General features: G+C 38.1%; 1 protein-coding gene across 4 annotated transcripts in view; it reads left to right on the top strand.

The window, feature by feature from the left end:
• The first annotated feature begins 549 nt into the window (after positions 1–549).
• The window catches only part of Tbc1d5 (TBC1 domain family member 5), a 452807-nt gene continuing 436603 nt past the window's right edge, over positions 550–16753 (top strand). For all 4 annotated transcript variants that reach the window (XR_005974648.1, XM_041656297.1, XM_041656299.1 and 1 more), the window contains exon 1: positions 550–739. The gene's annotated coding sequence lies outside the window, so the exon portion shown is untranslated. The remainder of the gene's footprint in view (positions 740–16753) is intronic.

Raw genomic sequence — 16753 nt, 5'->3', positions numbered from 1 at the left:
GGGTATGAAAAGATAAAGCCTACGTGGTTTTACCGGCGTGGGCTTGCTAGAAAAATAACATCTCTGGGTTCGCACAAAGGTCTTCACCAAGTGCGAATGAGTCTCTCCCAACAGATTTGGGTGGCAGGAGCAGTCAGCATGTCTACGGCTGGAGACCAATGATGAAGGGAAGGCCATTGACAGGTGACAAGGAAATGTGAGTTCCTAGGCAGGAGCGCTAGCTTCCCAGGACGCTCCCAGGGCTGACTTCCCTCCTCGCCAGTCCCTCTCAGGGAAGCTGGTGGAGCGCGGGGGCTTCGGGTTGCGGCTCCTATACGCCGGCGGGGCCCTGGCAGCGCCTTGGGCCGGGGCGTGCTCTTTGCCTCCTCGCCGGGCGCCCGCAGGAACCCCCGGCCTGGCGCGAGCCCGCCTGCTCGGCCGCGCGCACCAGGCTCGGCCGCGCGCCTGCGCACCGGCCCGGGACGCGAGGGTAGCAGAGGTGGAGCGCCGGGAGGGCGCGCGGCGGGAGGCGGACGCCGTTACGGCGCGAGCGTGGTCACGTGCCCGCTGGTCACCGCCGCCACCTCCCGCCCTCCTCTTGCCGCTCGGGCCGGCAGGTTCCACGAGAGAGCCCGGCAGACTGAGGGGGAAAGAGAGAGAGAGAGCGAGCGAGCGAGAGACAGAGAGAGAGAGAAAGAGAGAAAGGAAGGAGGGGAGGAGGATTCAGGGAGTAGGAGCTGGGGAGCCCTGCTGCACACAGGTAAACACATCACGATCACGATGCTAACGGTGAAAAAGCGCCTCGCCTCCCCGGCGTCCTCTCCGGCCAGCCGCACGCGCCGTCGCTCCCTCCCCGGCCTCCCCTCAACCTTCCCTCGCTGGGTCCGTCCCGCCGCCCTGAGGCCTGAGGCGGCCGCGGCCGACCTGCTCCGCGCTCGCTCGGCCGTGGGTTCGGCGCGGGCTGGGGAGGAGGCGGGCAGAGGCTCGATCGGCGGCGGCGGGTGGGCGGGCGGGCGAGGCAGCCCCGCAGTCCGCTCTCCCGCTCCGCTGGAGGCCTCCGAGGCCCCGGAGCCACCGGGCAGAGCCGGATGGCTCAGCCAGCCCCACTTCCTCCTTGGTCGGTTCCCCTGTTCATTTCAGCCCTGGCAGGACGTTTCCTTCACAGGCCGGAAGTCAGGCTGCTCCTGTCCTGGGACGAGCAGCCTTGTAGAGACAAACCCTGCTGCTGCCTTCATTTGTTGTAGCGCTTCTTAAGTATTCACACCAGCTTGAAAGTTCGAGGCCTGTCAGGAACCTAGGAAAACTATGGTGAAAGTTGCCCTCCCTCCTGTTTTTCTGAAAGTATACTAATCTTCCCAAACATTCTGGGCAAAAGCGAACTAGAGTTTGGTCAATACTAGTTATGAATAGTAAAGAGTTTAAGTATTTTAAGTTATTAACTAATTCAGCTTTTTAATAGTTTTTGAAGTTTACGGTTTTTTTTATACCTGCCCCCCTTTCCCACCCCCCACCCCCTCAATCGCTTTCTGAAGAATCTCATTTCTCAACTTTGAGTTGAACGGAATCCAGAAACTTTAACATGCAGGTTACATGTTAAACTGATTGACTGAAATGTTACCGCTTTTCTATGTGTAGTACATCAAGATATAATCCATAAAACCAGATATTATTAGTGCTGTGCTGTGCACAGAAGGCATCAATTGTAGGCAACATAGAAAAAGAAACCTTTGAATGCAGTGGCAAAGAAAAGCGCTTTTATGTTGTCTTTGAATTTGTAAAGGAATACAGCAGTGTGCTAGAGAGTACTGGTCAAACCTGGCTCACTCGGGTTCTTGTTAAAATGGGACGCTAATTTAGTAGATGTCATATTGATGCAGCGGTGCTGAACAAGAAAGACCCTGTTCTATACCCAAGATGTAGATAATGCCTGGACCTAGAGATGGCCTGGTGTAGGAAGGTTCAGTGAAGGGTGAAGTAGAGTGAGCCAGCTCTGGAATTCAGGGCAAGGAAAAGTACAAAATTCCATGTTCTATATGTTGTGTGATGCCCGCATTACATTTTTGCTTTGGGTCTTTTGTATTTTGCTATAATAGTTTGGTGTACTTCTTGAGAAACTTGTTCCCCAGGTCGCTGAGTTTTAGTAAGACATAGGCTAGGAATCTTGAGTCCACATGTAATGCTGGATGAAAGTGTTTTTATTGGTAAAAGCAGTGTGCCTGATATCTCAATTGGATAGTGTATTCTCGAGATATGAAGCAGACTTTTCTAAACATTTGAGAGACACAAAGAGTGTTCTAACTGGATCCAACTTTTCTTTTCGTGTAATTGAGTTTAAGGTGTTCCATATAACATCCTATGCTTTCCATACATAAAAATGGTTGTACTATTATTTTTATGGTACAAGGAATTGAATGTAGGGCCCTTGCACAAGCTAAGTAGTTAAGTTTTAAACAACTTTCTGAAAGTCTTACTACTTCCAGTCCTATAATTGTTATAACCTGAATTTTAGTTATTACTTTAACTTGCTGCTTTATATTCTAAACATATTACATATCTTAATTCACTTGATCTTCACAACTAAGGAAATAGAAACTGGAATGGTAAATCACATTGCTGATTTACATAGCTAATACTAAGCTGAATTCTGACTAGTTGACTTAATTATCTTGTATAACTGCCTTATTATTTAGAAAGAAAATTGATGAGTTTTCTTTGTATTGCTGATTAGGAGGTTTATTTTCATTTTAAAAGTAAAAATTGTCACTGTTTTATTTCCTCTGTTTTCTTCTAAAATGAAAAGCCTTAATTGTAAAAACCGAGAAGCTTCAATGCCTGTGTATCTCTCCGAGTGAGATGAGTACACGCACTTGGAAAGTTGTGTTTTGCTTGTGCTTGCTTGCATATATTTGCCGTCCCAATCTCTTCAGTTTCTTCTGTCACTGCTAAGTGTTAAATGTTTTGTCTTTGCTTTGACTTGGGAAATTTTTTAGTCCTTCATGTCCCACATATGTCTGCTCCTTCTTCCCTCATACATAGCTCATATGATCCCTTTTTTCCTATGCTTTTATCCCAATGCTTAGCTTTGGGATACTGATTAAATTTCTTTGTATTTATCACTTTATATTTGTTTTCTTCATATTTAGACTTAGAGTTTAACCAACTTACTGAGTTTCCATTTGACTGTTAAAGGCAATAAAAACTGACCGTTGATCATTAACAAACTTGAACCCTGAAAAAAGTAGGAAAGTAACCCATGAGTAAAGGTTTATATTTTAAGTTGAATAGTATATTTTATTATAAATTAATATATCCCCCTTCCCTCAACACTCTTTTTGTGTCATTCTCTGTTATTCTAAATAGTGATGCTTTATGTATATCTAGAGCAGTTTGGGTAGATCACTAGAATGGTAGCGTATGTCGTGTGAACTGAAATGAGAAATTATTATTGCTTGTAGTATTTTTCATGTATCTCTTCATTGTTTTAGTTCAACTGTTTTGAAAAACAAATACTATTTTTGGGGGGTTGTGAAGTTATATCTTCACATTCTGTAATTCTGACATTTAGGTCAAACAAAAATCTATTAAAAATTATACTTGAAAAATAGACCTTAGGCAGAATAATGGTAATCATAAATATTCCTAGATTATTTTTACAGTGTTCTGCTAAGGAAACATCCTATTTTTGACATTCTAACTAATATATTGGCTCAATGGCTTTACAATAATGGTGATACAGAAGAAATCTGTGTAAAACTTTAATTTGAAACATTGTAGTTCTTTTTGTATTGGCTAATCATCCATTATAAAATCAATTTATTAAATAAATTATTTAGAAGTGATGGTACTATTTAACCCCTGAAGAGCCTCCTGACAGCACATCTTTTCCATAGTTTAATTGATTGTATGTCTCAATTGCAGCATCTTGCCGGGCATGATAGTGGTTGTCTTTAACCCTAGCACTTGAGAGGTAGAGACAAAGTAATTTCTGTGTGATATAGGCCAGCCTGGTCTACATAATGAGTGAGTTCCAGGCCAACCAGTGCTACATAGTGAAGCCCTGTCTTAAAAAAAAAAAAGGCAGCATCTCAAGATGACAAGAAATTATTGTATGTATATTGTAATAACACCTCTGTGATTAGATGGAAAGAATCTGTAGTTTTCATGTTTAAGTCTGTATGGATGAAGTGAGATAACAGGTTTTGTGGATTAAACAATGCAGAATTTCATAATTTGTTGAGCCTTGATCAATGACTATATAAGTTCATTATCCTATTACAGAATAACCTTATAAATACCAATAAAGAGTTGCCTAAAATAGACATTGGGAATTATTTGGTTAGTACAATTTGTTTGAGGTGAAAGTCAGAATATGGTGGTGAAATTGGTCAAATACTATGACTGTACCAAGTTGCGTACAATTAAAATAGTTAACGTGATTACAGATCTTTTGTGTTGGAAGGGCTGATGAATTAGCTCTTCTGATGTGTTAGAGAAGAGTTTCTCCTTTCTTCCCCTCCTTGTCCTTTATCTCCTTCACTCTGGAGAGACAGAAGTCAAACACTAAAGTTCCATCAATATTTCCTTAGTGGGGTTAGAAGTAGAGCAACATTCTTCTATTGTAGGTTAGTGTTTGTGAGATCAGCTTAGTGGGTTGCTACTCTGATTTTCTAAACAATTAGAAAATATCAAATGTATTATGTGCAGTAAATATAAATGTGGTTATTATGAAATTTTTGTTTTAGTTATGTGCTCCTGATTGTAAAATATCATTTATTCCTTGATATGGTATTAATTTTTGTTGTTGTTTGACAAGGAGTAGTATGTAAAATATTGGTGCCACTGTAGATACTAGAAAGCAGATATGAAAATTTTAACAAGGATCGTGGACAGTTGCTTAGCATTTTACGCTGTTTTCGTGTACTGCTAACCAGCTCGTAAGAATGGTTGAGCAGGAAGAGCACCAAGGCTAATCTGTGAGCATATGGTGAACAGCCCACAGAGAAGTGGGCAGGAGCATGGCTTGGAGATGTTGATCTAATTTTTGAGTCTTTATCAGTAAGAAGTCTGTATTAATTGGGAATCACTTAGGAACTTTACATAATAGATCCTTATAGTCTGTTTACTTATAGAACTTGAACATCGACTCATTAAAACTGTGATTTCAATTTTTATTAGTTATGTTAGTTATTTGAAAGCTTGATATTAAAGACTCTTGAAAAACTAACTAGGTCTCAAGTTGTTTTGTAAAAAAAAGTTTTATTTTACTTTGATACTACCACAGGGCATCTTATTCTAGAGAAAAGAAGGGAGAATTGTTAATAGTATTACTATCTAGACACAGACACTACTGAGTAGAAATTCTGATTCTGTTGTTTATTAGTGAGATAGCTTAGAAAATATGTGTGACATTTTCATAAAATTATCTCATAAAGTTTAAATGAGATAAGTTGTTTATATAAATGTCTGGAAGTTTATGCTCAGCAGACCCTGATTAATAATGGTAGATACCTGTTTCTTTACACTTCTCATTCTTTCAGTGTCTGTAATCTCAAATTGACCTTAGATCTTAATTTGTACATTTATGGGATTTTAAAATACTGTTTTGTAGCGATCAAGACCATGCATTCAGAGATTAAGAAATGCTCTTTATTCAGAAGAAAAATAATACATGTTCTTTCTTTTGTGGAACTGCCCTGTTTCTTGAATACAATATGGACAGAAAATTATCTTCCTCCTCCCTCCCTCCCTCCCTCCCTCCCTCCCTCCCTCCCTCCCTCCCTCCCTCTTCTATTTGGTTTCACTGTGTAGCCCTGGCTGTCCTGGAATTTCCTCTGTAGATCAGGCTGTCCTCTAATTCAGATCAGTGTGCCCCTGCCTCTCAAGTACTGAGATTAAAGGCAGAGAGTGAATTATTATTATTGTTGTTGTTTGTTTGTTTTTCTAGACAAGGTTTCTCTGTAGCTTTGATGCCTATCTCTTGTAGTTTGGGCTGGCCTTGAACTCACAGAGATCCACTGCCTCTGCGTCCTAAGTACTGGGGTTAAAGGCCCACACCACCACCACCCGGCGAGAGTGAATTATTTTATCAGTCTTATTCTACTAGGATTTTTTTGGTAGGAATTATTGAAAAAAGAATGAAGTCTTTTATGTAATAATCTGTTGTTAGCATTGTATCCCATATGTTTAAGGTGACTCTTTTTTTACCTTGCTATTTTATAATCTTAAGCAAATGTATTGAAGTATGTTTGGATAAACGTGGCTTTAACTGAATAATCTAGTTCAGTTTATCTTTTAAAAGTACTTAGTTTAAAAAAGTCCCGAGTTTTATGGATTTGAATGATAAGTCAGTGACAGGAGGTCCTTAACATTTTTTTCCTCTGAACAGATGTCTTGGCCTGCAGTGACTCCAAATCCCATAATCTTTCCAATTTTCCCCTCTACTAAGTAAGTCTCAAAAAAGTGACATTTTTATTGTATGTGATTGATTTAATTCAGGCAAATATTGCAGCTGAGTAAAGACTTCATCCTAGTGAAAAATATTTTGCTATGAATAAAATGTTAGATTCTTTATTTTTACTTTTAAGAATTTAAGGGCTGATTTTCTCTGTATCTATGTTCAGAATAATGTTTTTTTGTATAATAAGCTGTCTTCACTTGAAAGTTTTTAATACTTCACTATGCTGAAATATATTCAGTGCATTCTTTCTGTTTGTTAATTTGTTTTTCAGAGACAGGGTTTTGTTCTATAGCTTTGATCTGCCTGGTATTTGCTATGTAACCCTCTGGCTTCTCCTCAGCCTTCCAAGTGCTGAGATTACAGGATTGGGGCAGCACGCATAGCTGAGAATTCATTTTTTTTTCTAGAAAATAGTAACTTTAAGAGATTATTCAATAGAGGAAAGTTAATCCAAGAACTAAGTTCACTAATAATGGATTTGGTCAGTAACCAAACAGGGGGCTATGAACAGCTGAGATGTTTGCCATAGAAAGAAGTGTCTATACTCCCATTAGGTCTGGAGTAGAGATGAGAGCCAGTAGTCTTATCCAAATACAGAAGCCATGACTCTGGGAGGAAACAAACTAGTTTAGTTTCTGCTGCTGTGATAAGACGTCAACTTTATTAGGTTTAAATTTGTCCAGGAAGTCAAGTAGTAGTTACATCACACGCACGTTCAAGAGCAGAGAGAAATGGATGCTCTTCCTCTGCCAGCTTTCTTACACTGTTACTCAGCTACATTCTTTACTCTTATTCAGTTCAGGGTCCAGTGGATGGGATGCACCACCCACAAAGTGCTGGGTCTTCCTATGTCTGTTAACAAGACCATGCTCTATAGGATTGCCCACGGTCTACTTGACTGAGAGAATTCTTCATTCGAATTATCTTTTTAGGTGATTCTAGGCTTTGGCAAGTTGACATTTAAAACTAACCGTCATAGTAGGGTTGTATGGCAGAAGCTAGAGCATCAGAGGGGTAAACAGTATGAATGAAACTGGGGTTCTGGAAGAGACAGTACCTGCCAGGGGTGCCCCAAGAATTTGGAAAGAGGAGAAGTAATGACTGTAGTACTGCCTGTTCACTGACCACATCTTTGCCTACGGTTAGAGGTGCTAGAGAAAAGCAATTGCCCATGACACTGAGGAGCACAGGCTAAATCTTGGGAATGATTTTGAAAGCTCAGCAGTTTTCTTGGTGGTGTATAATATTCATCAATATGTCTATATGTATGTGTAACAAATTGTTAACGAGAATTTCAGATCCATATTTTTTTATGGATTTTGAAATTGAAATATAATCTTTTCTCCCTCCACTTTGCCCATAACCCTCTGCTTCCCTTTTGCTCCCTTTCAAGTTCATGGCCTCTTTTTTTAAATTACTGTTTTATACATGTGTTCATGTGCATACACACATACACACAAGTACAGCTTTCTGACCTTCTAGTGTTATTTGTGTGTATGATTTTGATTGATATTGGATAAAGAATTAGGGTCCTCATTTCTGGTGAAGTCTATTTCTTCCACTTTCAATGTCTCTTAGTTGCTTGTAGTTCTTTGTTTAGGGTTAGGTCTCTGTGGGATTTTCCCCTTCCACAATGATATATCTATTGGTGATGTACTTACACAGGTCTTATTTAGCCAGCTTTCAGCAGTCCTACAGCAGATTTCCTAGTCTTTTGACTGTGCAATATTTCTGCCTCCTTTTCTAAAATGTTCCTTTTAGATGGAAGTTTCTGTCCTGCCTGATCTTGCAGCCACTCGGTCCCAAAGAAACACACAGAGGCTTATATTAATTATAAACTGTTTGGCCTATTAGCTCAGGTTTATTATTAACTAGCTGTTACATCTTAAATTAACGCGTAATTCTTTATCTTTGTTTACTCATGCATCTTGGTACCTTTTCTCAGTACAGCGTTCTCATCTTGCTTTCTCAGTGTCTGGGTTGCGACTGCAGACTGAGCCTTTCGTCTTCCCAGAATCCTCCTAGTCTGGTCACCCTATCTATACTTCCTGCCTGGCTACTGGCCAGTCAGCTTTTTATTAAACCAATGAGTGACAGATTTTTACAGTGTACAAGAGCATTTGCCACAGCAGTTCCTTGAGCCTTAGGTATAAAAGTTGTGCTGAGCAACAGTTGATCTTTGCATGTTAACCAGTTGTTTTCCATGATGGTCTGTCTGCTGCTGCAAAGAGACGTTTCTTTGGTGAGAAGTGAGAACTGCACTTATATCTGAAGATTTGGAGCTAGAAACTGAAGAGGAGATAGGACATGTGGCATTTGTCTTTCTGAGGCTGGGTTGCCTCGTATAATTTCTGGTTTGATTTGCCTGAAAATGTCATAATTTCCTATTACTATACAACAGAATAGTTTCTTATTGGAGCAGCAGTGAATGTGGCTGAGCAAGTATCTGTGGAGTAGAATGTTGAGTCCTTTAAGCAGATGCCAAGGAGTGATACAGTTGGTCTTATGAAAGACTTGTTTTTAACTTTTTGCGAATTCTCCACACTGATTTTCTGAGTGGTTGCACTAGGTTCAATCCCTTTAATAGTTATTGGCCGCAATTTTAAGGATGATGAAAATTTTTTTCAAGATATTTCTTAGCCACTTTTATTTCTTCCTTTAAAAACTCTCTGCTCAGATCCATATCCTGTTTCTTGAATGGCTTATTTGTTAAACCCTATGCTTATTGAGTGCTTTATATTCTGGGTATTAATCCTCTGCCAAATGTATCGCTGGCAAAGATCTTTCCCTCACCCTGTGGTCTTTCTCTTCACTTGCTTGGATATTTCCTTAGTTGTTAGGCTGCTTTTGGTTTTGAGGTTCCTCTTGTCAGTGTTGGCCTTAATTACTGAGCAAAGGAGTCTGTTCAGAAAATTCTTCCCTACACATGGATAGCATGCTGTCTATATTTTCTTCTGGCAGTATTTCAGGCACACAGTGCAAGGTGATAGGTATGGGTCTAATTTCATCCTTCTACATCTGCATATCCAAATTTCCAAGCACCATTTGTTGAAGATGTGGTCTTTTCTCCATTGTTTGGTTTTGGAATCTTTGCCAAATATTAGATGACTGTAGTTATGTGTAGTCAGGTTTAGATCTTCTATTTTGTTGCATCAGTCTGTTTTGTGCTAGTTAGCCATAATGCTTTTATTACTATAGCTCTGTAATACATCTTCAAATCTGGGAAGGGGTTCTTCAAGCATTGCTTATTTTGCTCAGGATTGCTTTGGTTACCTGGGGTCTTTTCTGATTTTATGTGCATTTTAGGGATGTTTTTCTATTTCTGTAAGAATGAGGTAGGGATTTTGATTTGGATTGGATTGAATCTGTAAATGGCTTTTTGAATGGTCAGTTTCATAATTTTAAGTTTTAGTGATGAGTATGGGATATCTCTGTGTTTCCTAGCTAGTGTCTTGATCCATTTTTTTTTCTTCAGAGATTTTAAGTTTTAATTGTTGAGTTCTTTCACCTTTTTGGTTAGATTTATTCCTAGATATTTTCTTTTCTTCAAGGCTACTGTGAATAGGAGTGTGTCTCCCTTTCTCAGCATGTTTATTAGGTCTCTGATTTTTTTTTTTGTAACTTGATTTTATATCTTGCTACTTTGATGAAATTATTAGACATTTCTAGGGATGTCTTATGTGTAATACCGTATCATCTGCATTAAGGATAGTTTGACTTCTTTTGGTATTTGTACTCCTTTAATGTCTCCTGGCTTCATAGGTTTTAGAGTGCTCCTTTTGTTTGGCTGTATATTTTCTTTGAGAATCTGGTAGAATTCTGTTCTGAATCTGCCTTAGCCTCAGCATTTTTTATTTATTTGTTTGTTTATTGTTTTTGTGGCCAGAAGACTTTCTTATTTTTCTGTTACTATTTAATGATATACATATTTTTTTAAAAAAAATTATTTCCTTATAATATTCTAAATTTCTTTGGTGTCCATTGTAATGTTTCTTTACTCATTTTTGATTATGTTAATTTGTGTTGTCTTTCTTTTGGTTAATTGGCATCTGTTGATCTTGTTTATCTTCTCAATGAACCTGTTTTTAGATCGATTGATTCTTTGCCCTTTTCTTTGTTTCTGTTTCCTTAATATCTGTTGTTATTATTATTACTTGTCATCTGTTTGATTTAGGTTTGGTTTTTCCAAATTTGTGAGTTGCATCATTTAGCCATTTATTTGTTTTTTTTTAATTGTAGGCACTTAAAACTATAAATTTCTCTTGTAGAACTGCTTTTCATTGTCTTAGAGGTTGGATTTTCTGTGTCTTAATGTTCATTTAGTTCCAACACTTTTCTTTCATGATTTTTTTTGACCCATTTGTCATTCATTGATTGTTTAATCTCCATGAATTTTTGTACTTACTAGAGATTTGTTGGCTGTGTTAAGCTTTATTTGCTTAATGGTCAGATTTGATAAATACATATATAAATATAAAATTGTTTCTGTTCTTTTTTTAAGTTTCCTAATATTTGTTTTGTGTCCCAAGATATGAAACTTCATGAGCTGCTGAGTAGAATATGTATTCTCTGGTGTTTGGGTGAAATATTCTGTAGCTATATGTTAGATCCACTTGATGTGTATCTGAACTTTGTTTGTGTATTCTATGTATTGCAGAAAGTGGAGTGTTGAAACCACCCATCTTAAAGGTGGATGTTCCTTTGTGTCTTTAATTTCAGTAGTAATATCTTTTTAAAGTTGGGTGCACCAGAGTTTGGTGTATATATGTTTAATATTGTAATGTCTTCTTAGTTAATTGTTTCTTTGATTAAACTAAATCATCCTTCTTTATCTTTTCTGATTGGTTTTGGTTTGAAGTCTTATTTTGTCAGATAGTAGGATAGAACTTGCTGAGTTGTTCTGCTTGCATTTCATGATGCGTTCTCTTCAGTGGTGCTCTTTAATGATGGATTGTTTCCACGTCATCCCATGTTCAGTATTGCTTAGACATTTATTCTTTTTATGGTTCATTCTCTTTTTAGTTCTTTGTTTCTTTGTGTTATCTTCAAACTCTTCGATTAAGTTTATAATTTTTTTTTTAATTTTGTGTCCTAGGTTCATCTATGTAATTATCACAGGAGAGCATTTTTATATGTTTTGTGGATTTTTGGGGTGATGGTGGTGTATACTGCTTTATTCTTTCATATTGTTTGTGTTTTTCTGATGAAACCTGGACATGTGGACTATATTTGCTGATTGTGTGTCTGATACGATCACGATTGAGTGGGACAGAGCACAGGTTATGTAGGTCAGATTGGGTCTGAAAATTGGATATAATGTAAATGGTGTGAAGTCTAGTAGACGCATGGACATGTGCTGGTATGTGTTTGCCTCTTGATCTAAGCCTGGAGGTTGGGTGGTGTGGGTGTGGCTAACTCGACGAGGCCTGGACACTGGATGTGGGACCCCAGTTATACTGGCAATTGAGGAAGCTGTATGGAGGGAAGGAGCTGGTGACTTCACTAAGCTGGGTCTTGGTGCAAAATGGACAGGGTTGGGGGAGCTAGTTCAGGTGGGTGGACTGCAGTTGGAGAGGAATATACGTCTCCCACCTAGTTTTAGGGCAAGCATGGGCTCTCCGTGGAGGCAGATGGGATCGGTGGTACAAGTGGTACCTTAATTGGTGTGTGGAGGAAGTGACCCAGAGGAGCAGCAGCTGTTGATAGTCAGTCCTAGAGTAGAGAGGCTGGGTGTAGTTGGAGACACAAGTCTGGGTTACTATATAATTTTAAGCAGTGGAAAGAAATAATTATCTAAAACTAGATATGAGTACTAGCACTTATGTTCAGTTCAGGTATTTACTGACTGGCACTTATAGTTAGCTAAACTATCGAAATGAAAATTGGCTCTTGGTTTGGTGACACTCAAAGTTGTGGGAAGAGATAATTTTAAAAGAGGTAATTTTCATTTCTAATGAGTATGTGATAAGAGATGCATAATGAGGTTTTGTCAGAATTCAAGGGAGGAAGGAGTAATCCAGTTTTGGATTTTGTGAGCTTCCTTCAGCTGGCAGGAAACTTGAGCCATGCTTTGAAGGATAACTCAAGAGTTGGCAAATAGGCAAAAGGAAGGACTTTGCAAAGGCACACAAGCCGCAGCAAATTTAAAGCAGGTATATAAAACTTGAATCGGGTCAGCTAGAGTATCTGGTTTGTAGCTTGCAAGATAGGATTGCAGAGCAATGTTGAGTCCAGATTATTTCTGATCTCAAGCTGAAGATGAGTTTAGGAGTGCTGAATTGTAAGTTGGAAAACAGTTATATAATAGCTCAGGCAGTGGAAGAGTGGTAGGCATAAACTCTCAATGCTTTCTTCTTTTTATGTCTTAAATTATCCATTTAATCTAAGTACCTCCTAATGTAAGGCTTTTCAGTCTGTGCCCAAATTTTTTACTCCCTTTTCCTATGTTATTTGGAAATTCAGAATGATTAAATAATGTGACTTTAAAGAACAGGGCAAATGCTATTTTGTTTTCAAGTTGCACATGACTTCTTGGTTAATCTGATATTCTTGAAAACTTACTTTTTTAAAGAAGGAATGAGAAGCACCAATTGTGATTTAGTGTCCTTGGCAGAGTTTTGAAAGAGTGTGTTATTAGGAGCTAGTTAACTATGTTACTTCTGTATGATGGGATGCAGTAATTTCACAGGAGTTTGAGGAAATTTTCCCACTGTAGAAATTTAATGTAGAAATTTTTCTAATGTAGAAAATTTTGTAATGTAGCTTCTGATACTGAAGAGTGACAGATTTGCAGTATGACATTTAAGTTTAGTAAACATATCTTTTAAAATACAAAATCTTACACTTGAATGAGATCCATTTCACAAATTGGTTTTAATGTATATTTTTAATTTATTCTGATAAGTGAGATAGGTGTCAGTTGGTCTATCTGATCTCTTCCCACTCTCCCTGTTTTTATATGTTCAAATCTAGATTCTATTACATCAATCCTAGAGGAATTTAATAAATTATTATTAATTTTTATTAGTTACTAAGATAGGGTTGGTCTGGGGACACCATTACCACAACCACCACCACTACCACCACTATTATCGTCGTTAATGTTTTCTAGTGATGATTTAAAAATAATGTTTCTTTTTATTTTTTAAGAATTTCATATATCTTTTTTTATATATACACATCCCCAGCTCCTCGCAGATCCTATCTCCTTGCTTACCCAACTTCATGTTGTCTCTCTTAAAAATAAAGATTTTTTAAAAAACCCACAAAAACTAAAGTCACAGAGTCCAGTTTGTATTGGCTGAGCATGGAACCGCCCTGGACTGTGGTTGATACACTCAGTGTCACTCCATTAAAGAAAACCAGTTCTCCCTCTCCCAGCAGCTATCAGTTACCAGGAGCTCTCTGGATAGATAGGTATGGGACTTAGCTTATTTATACAGGTCTTGTGTTTTCACAGTCTGTGTGACTCCATATGCCTGTGAATGGCAGAGGACAGCTCTGTAGAGCTGGGGCTCTTTACAGGGACTCCAGGTATTGGACTCAACTTGTCAGGCTTTTGTGGTTAAGTGATTTATTGGCATCTTGTTTGCAGTCTAATTTTTACAGAATCATAGATAGGAGAATTTTGATCCCTAAGTGTTTATAATATAAAGGAGGTTGACAGTAAGTATTAAGTCACAATACAAAAGGCATTAAAAAGAAACATGAAATATAAACACTGAATTGATACTTTAAAGAAAGAAATTGCATTTTATTATGTCTGAGATATATGTTTCTATCATTTTACTATTTCTAAATTGGTAAATATATTTATTTCTTTTCTCTTTTTTCAAGATAGGATTTCTCTGTGGGACCACCTTGGCTGTCCTGGAACTAGACTAGGCTGGCCTTGAACTCACAGAAAACCGCCAGCCTCTGCCTCTCAAGTGCTGGGATTAAAGGCGTGCACCCACCACTGCCTGCCATAAAATTGGTAAACATCTTACAGTCTGGTGGCATCTCAAATGTGTGAGGAAAGTTATATATTTTGAGAATAACAAAAGCCTTTAGGTCTTAGAGAATGAGGCATTTTGCTGAATAGTAAAAAATTCAAGACAGAACATCCAGACATGAACTCTGGAGTGTGCTGGAAGAATGTTGAATCCATTTGGTAACTGACAGGACTATTAAGAAGAGGTAGTTGAAATTTATTTCATGAGAGACTACCCAAGGGCTTGGAAAAGGAGACAGTATGTTATATTTAGAGTTTGAATCTCTTGATCTCTGTTTGTAAACAAGAGGAATTAAGGGAGGGGATTTATGCTGTTTTAAAGCAATTGTTCTTTTAACTGGAAGGAAAAGAAGTTAAAGCTGACAAAAATTGTTTATTTAATTTTAGGCCTGGAATAGGTAGTTAGAAGTTAAGAAGCCCAGATTTATTTGCATGGATGTCTAAGACTACAATAACTGTTAGCTGAGACCATGTGTTCTGGAATAGGTACGTGAATTTGGTCTTTGAGCCATAATGGGTTTCTTTCTGTCATACACGCTGTAGAAGAGGAAAAATTCAAGTTTAGAGGTCAGAAGAGTAGTCAAGGCTGGTACCAAAGATTTATGGAGGCATATGTAGATTAATTGATTCATAAAAGATTCATAAAGGAAAGAATATTGTAAAGCTTAGTAACACTGTATCTTTTTAACAGTAGCTTGCCTAAGGCACCTGATTGGTCTTATCACCATGTGGTAGTGGCTTACTGGCAAGATTCGGCATGTCTTACTCTGATGGCAGCTCCATGGTGGCTCTTTGACTCTGCCTCCTTTCTCCCAGCATGCCATTTAGTTTTCCCCACCTAGCTCTGTTCCCCTACAGCTCTGCTATAGGCCCCAAACAGTGAAAGCAACACATAGACAGAAGGACCTCCTACTCCTACACTATTTCCCCTTTTCTGTTTAAACAAAAAGGAAGGCTTTAACATAGTAAAATTACATATAATAAAACAGGTATCAAGCAAGAACTACAGTTACAATAAGTAGATAAAATCTTTTATTATAACTTAGGAAAACTATAACTATAAATTCTTTAACTCCATAGGATATAATATTACCTAAATAAACAGGAAGTGCATTGCAAGCAACTTCCAAAACTCTAAAATTGACAGAGACATCTCACTGCCTGCGCAGTCACCCAAAGTTTTTCTGTACCGTTGGGGCATCCATCTTCAGCCTGCAGGCTGATAGTGTCCAGCAGACTTTTCCATGAAGCAGGAAATTTTAAAGTCAGTTTCACCTATATTGGCAGTTTGTCAGTCACTTTTTTTCTGTGTCCTACAGAACAGACTCTTTTATGAAGCAGGAACCCAAAGGATCATCTCACCTTTAGGCAAGTTCAGCAGTCATTTCTCTGTGGATTCTGCAGGTCCAGTGAAGCAGTTCAGGCAAGAACAGTTTCTTGCCCAAATGGCTAACCAACTCCATAAGGAGCCTGTTTAATGCCGAACCTCCTCTTGAAGTAGATTGGTGCTACCAAGAGCACATGTGTCTCACTGTGATGAAAATTCCTAAATTTTTAAAACATTTTAAATGCCATATTCTGAAGGTCTCTTAAAGATTTGAAGAATACCTATCTAACTGAAATATACCTCTATACATCTAGAAAATCTAACTAACATGACTACAAGCTTGATGATTAACTATTAACATATATTTCTTAATTATACATTACATTTTTAAATGAGCTGCACAAACACAATACCATTATCAAGATCAGAAATACATATACATAAAACAAAATTGACCTTAAATTTGTATCAATAAATCAAGATCCACACCCATGCAAATCTCTATAGTATATCCCCCTTTAAATGTAAAAGAACATTTATAAACAATATTTGGGAATATGGGAGCAGTTAGACCTTTGTTGAGGTTCTTGAGGCCCCAGGAATAATGCTGCCTTTATCGAATGAGCCATGGAAGTGTTTTCCTTCTTTTAAATTTTGTGAAAAATTAGAAAGAAACTAGTCAGATTCTATTAACATTTAATAGAGATCTCCAGTGAAGTCACATGTTTTGGTTTGGGTTTTACATTCATGGAGATGTTAAAAGTATGGATTCAATTTGGTTATAACAGGTTTACTGAATTTTTTCCTGTATGAGTTTGTTAGGTAAAATTTGTGTGTTTCTAAGGATTTGTTGATTCATATTTGCTATCTAGCTTGTTACTAGTTATTTATTACTTTCTCTTGCAGTTCATGTTAAATTTGTAAAATTGGTAGTAATGCTTTCATTTTCACTGATGATTCTAGTTCATTGCCCCCGCCTCCCCTTTTATAAACCAGT

Source organism: Microtus oregoni, unplaced genomic scaffold (genome assembly GCF_018167655.1).
Source record: "Microtus oregoni isolate MIOR12 unplaced genomic scaffold, Mior012 000007F_ref0000211, whole genome shotgun sequence".
Taxonomy (NCBI): Eukaryota; Metazoa; Chordata; class Mammalia; order Rodentia; family Cricetidae; genus Microtus; species Microtus oregoni.
Note: the sequence above shows the minus strand (reverse complement) of the source record. Positions and strands in the feature narration are given on the sequence as shown.